We start from the raw sequence: 4816 nt of genomic DNA on the forward strand, positions 1-4816 counted from the left end.
GAATACCTTGAGCAACTGGGTCATGCGTCTCGTACCCAAGGATATCCTAGACAAGGATAGGAATTCTCCACTCTCAACATTCTTTGTTTCTTAAGGCTCATAGCGTGCAACTCGAATCAAAATTGACAAGTTGTTGATAGGAGATCATGTGTGTTGATCTTATTGATGTAGTGTTACTTATTGTAGAAGAAGACTTGATAATCATGTAATTCAAATTGTGCTAAAGTCTATGAATAGAGGTGAATACAATGAGAAACCGAGTCAAACGTCTCATACCCAAGGATATTCAGAATGAGTTAATGGAATTCTCCACTCTCATCCATTCTATATTGCTTAAGGCTCGTGCCACACACTTTGAATTGTGATCCTCAAGTGTTGATACCCTTGCAATGCTTGAGAAGTAGTCCACTTTGCTAGCTATGATTGACTGATGTTGACTTGAAGTCTTGATCTTGCCTTTGAACCTTAAGGTCTTAAGCTCCTGAGATTCAGCATATCCGCAATAGCTTAAGCGTAATGAACTTGACATATAAAGTGATCAAGGGTCTTTTGATCACTTGAATGGGCTTGGGGCTTACAACACAATTACAAAGGATTTGGTCGACCAAAGTGTCCTTTGGTCAACACTAATCAGTGGGATTGAAATAATAGTTGAGCTATGTACAATAATAAATCCTAAATAAATCAGACAATTCTGGTTAAAACCATAAACTAGGGGAACATGTATTATAAATCAAGATTTTAAGCCCTAAGGGCAAAATGGTCATTTCATAAAATGAAATTAAATCAAATTATGTAAAACCAATTAGTCAATTAAAAATCATTCATGAATATGTGATGAGAATGGAATTAGGCTAAGTTTAATTTAACAAATTTTTTTTTTCTAAAGATAACAATTAATCGATTAGTTACAATTATTTCTACAAATCATCATTATCTAATTAACCTCACAAATAGCCAATTACAATTAATCATATAAATTTTAATGCTTACAAATAATCACCTTAATCACCATTAGCATACAAAACTGGACTCAAATCCTAAATTAATTAGAATTGGTTAAGCTAATTAAACAAATTAATTAAGGTTAAGTTAACGAGCATAGCACCAAGGGTGTGGGTCTGAAAACCAGGTGCAATAAGAGATTATTGGGCCTAAAGTCCATGATTTGCTACCAAATAAAAAGGGATGGCACACTTGTGCAGGGTGCAAATAGCAATATTTGGGCTTGAAGCCCATAATCACCAGCCAAGTCAGAATGGGGTGCGATCTGGAGCAGAGGGTACGTTGAGTAAAATAAATGGGCCCAAGGGATTCCAAGGCCCAAGCCATGTATGAGTTCCATGGATCCTCCACTCAAAACGGGGACAATACGCTCAGAGCAAAATGTTCTTCATTTGCTTCTCCTGAGAAACAACCCCTCCTCCGCGCTGGAACTTGACACCGGCGGCGGTGGATGACCTAACCCTCAAAATGTTACATCAAAACACTCATACTTTCTCACTCTATCTCGATCTCACACCGCTTCCATCTGATTCCTTTCCCTAAGCCCGAATTGAAGAAAAATCCCAAATAAACCCTAAATTTTCATATCAAAAGAAATCATATGATGTCGTGAGGGAATCGAAACCTACGAGGGTAGGGCTTTAAATCCTGAAGCTCAAAACTAAATTGCGGTGGAGATTCAGGATCCAATCGAATGAAGAAGCGGAGGATTATTTACCTGCCTGAGTAGCTCCGACGGCTCTTCAGAAGTGGCGTTTTTCTAAAGAACTCCAGAGATTCGTCTCCTCAGGTAACGTGACTCTTGATTCCTTTACTCAAATTACAAATCATGTCTGGATCTTCTTCTCTTCTTCTTCTCCGCTTTGTGATGTTGTTGTAACGTTCTTGTTTTTGCTGTGCATATGCAGAGATTATTACGAATCGTGAGACTTTGGGAGTTAAGAGTGATTGAAGAAGAATATAGAGAGTGAAAAACCCTTGTGCATGGATGAAGAGTGAAGATTTCAAGGATTTGAATTTTGGATGAAGAGTGAAGATTGTGAAGCAGGAAGATGAACGTGAAGGATTTGAAGCGGGAAGATGAAGGTGAAGCAAAATGGAGAATGAAGTTTTCTGCCGAGAACACAGAATCTCAGTCTGGTGAGTTTTTATAGCATTTTGAGTTGGTGGTTAGGAATGTCCTTGAGATTGATACCAAATTCAGCTCAAAGGAACTGTCAGTTAGAAATTAAGATTTAGTTAGTTTCAATTCTGTTAAATTCCTCTGTTAGGATTAGTTATAGGTTAGTTGAAATTTTTGTTAATTGATGTTAAATAAGTCAGCTGGGAATGAAATATGGTTAGAGGGAAAATGAAAATCCAATTATACCCTGTTGCTGCTAGGTTAATTATTTGCTCCATTTTGTTTTGGATGTTAATTGCTTAATTATATGCACTTGCAGGCTTGCTGTTGTTATCAGTGTTTTGAGGCAATGCTATTTTTGAGATGAATGTTACGGACATTGCAAAATGATTTCGCGTGTTGTAGGTTGTTTACTTGCTCATGGTTGATTTGGATTTTGCCTGCTGTGTAAGCTTGTTATCATGGTATTGAAATGCAATGCTTTGTTTGGTTCTCTTTTACATTGCTTTGTGGCTGAACCGTTATGGGATAAAACAATTGTTATGTCAGTAGGTTAACTAAGTTGAAATATGTTTAAATTGAATTGGTTATATGAGGATGAATTGTTTATGTTAGGAAATTGTTAGATTGAAATGGATGGATTATTGACATTGTGTGTAGGGTATTATTTGAATCGATTGAATGTTGGCTCATATGTTAGGAACTAAATGGACATGTTATGTATTAGTTAAATTAAGGTATTGACTAATTAGAAAATGTTATGTTTTCAATAAATTGAGATGAGTAATAACAATGAATGTTAGAGATTCAATTATTCATGACTTGCTTGGCTTGATTTTGTGTTGAGAAGTGATATGCATTGAACAAAGTTATGCTTGGTGATATAATGGTGTTATATGTGTTTTTACAGGTCATGGCATGGCAAATGGATATGATCAAGGATACCAAGACTTGACGATTAAGATGATGGTTTAGGGGTAGATGTTAGATTGTGTAATTTTCTTGATGATGTAATAGTAGTTGTATACGGAATTTTAAGAATTTGAAACATACAAAGATGTTCCTTATGTGAAACCAAATTGGTTTTAAAAATATTATTTGAGTTGGTTTTGAAGAAAGTTTCTAAAATTTGTTTTGAATATGGATCCCTATGTTAATTGCAAATTAAATGGATATCTATAGAGTCAAATGACTTAAATGCTTTGGTTTGAAATGGGAAGTTGTATTGAAAATTTATTTGAATTAAAAGTTGTGATTGAAAAAGTCTTGACATTATTGTAAAATATGATTTAACCATGTGGATTTATGGTGAATTAATTATGATTTTGAATAATAAAAAAAAAGGTCAAAATGTTAATTAAGAGTTAACTTGTTGAAATGTTAATGGAAATTGAAAGTGAGTTCAACATGGTGCATACATGAACAAGAACATGGAAGCTTTAAACACCCTTGTTTCTCGTCACTTGTTTCTCGTCACTTTATTGATGTGAATAGAAACAAATCAATAGAAAGGAACATAATCGATGTCATCTACAAAACCTAATTATGATTATGATATTATGATTATGATATGGAAATGGTATATAAATAAGCCAAGTTGAGTTTCGAAAGACCATAATTGAAATGGTTGACCAAAAAGTCAATAGCTGACCAAAGTCAACTGGGAGGCACGAATTAGGGTATGAGGTAGTCCTCAAGGGATCAGATGATTTTAAGCAAGATCTATAAGGGCCAGGTCATGGCGCATCTCCTAAATTAGGGTTTAGGATCCAATAACCACAAATGATAGAACAACAACAAGGATTAGGATTTCAGATGGATAAAAGAGGGTCATGATGTAATTTCCAAGACTCGAGACCTAAGGGAGCATGAGCTTATGGTTTGCATTCCACGTGGTTAACAATCCTTCATTCCTTAGACAGAACCCTAGTTTGAATCGATAAGCAGCTTTGAATCTATCGGTGCTTGTACTAACATGAATGCATGATGCATGTGAATGAGACATGAATGATGTAATACTATAATTTTGACCCTAAGATCCCTCATGTCATCTCATAACTTGGCATTTTCATTGGGATCACATCTTGGTATCCTCCTCACCTATCATTCATTGGGTTTGCGTTGGGAGAGATCACCAAGCGTATTTGATGGTATCATACTGTATTTTCTTTTATTACCAACCAAAATACTAAAAAACATGTCTAGTGTAGCTTTGTTTCTTTTGTAGCTAGTGTGTATGTCCACATGTGCCTCATCAAGCTCACAACTAGGGTTTGAAACCCTCAATGCAAGGGATCAAGTTAACAAAGGTCCACATTGGTTAAAATCATCATATATGGAACCCCATGTTCTTTATTTATCATTTTGATCAAGAATTCATCAAGAATTTGAAGCTTGTTTGTCAAGGAAGCCCTAATTCATATGGGTATCTTATGTGCCGTCCTTAGCAAGTTTCTTCAACATTTGGTAAAAGATATCAAACGATACTTCATTGTACTTTATCATAAGCATATATGATTCTCCATGAGCCCCAAATAGCAAAGGAACTCCAAGTTTGTAAGTTGGTTCAAGGAGGTTGACCAGAAAAGTCAACTCGTCAAATCTAGGATTCCCTAGACCCTATATCCTACAATTTTTGTCATATGAAAATTATTCCAAGATCAATGTTACTTTTTATGACATTCACAA

The 4816-nt window shown here is 35.3% G+C and overlaps 1 long non-coding RNA gene across 4 annotated transcripts; it reads left to right on the forward strand.

The window, feature by feature from the left end:
• Positions 1 to 1362: 1362 nt before the first annotated feature.
• LOC127085182 (uncharacterized) lies at positions 1363 to 3246 on the forward strand. 4 transcript variants are annotated; one of them, XR_007788985.1, is made up of 4 exons: positions 1363 to 1795; positions 1914 to 2145; positions 2448 to 2592; positions 3039 to 3246. It is a non-coding gene; the product is annotated as an uncharacterized LOC127085182 (long non-coding RNA). The 4 variants fall into 4 exon arrangements; XR_007788986.1 differs by having other exon boundaries at positions 2448 to 2575; XR_007788984.1 differs by having other exon boundaries at positions 1365 to 1795; positions 2448 to 2533.
• The last annotated feature ends 1570 nt before the right edge of the window (positions 3247 to 4816 follow it).

Source organism: Lathyrus oleraceus, chromosome 5 (genome assembly GCF_024323335.1).
Source record: "Lathyrus oleraceus cultivar Zhongwan6 chromosome 5, CAAS_Psat_ZW6_1.0, whole genome shotgun sequence".
Classification (NCBI taxonomy): Eukaryota; Viridiplantae; Streptophyta; class Magnoliopsida; order Fabales; family Fabaceae; genus Lathyrus; species Lathyrus oleraceus.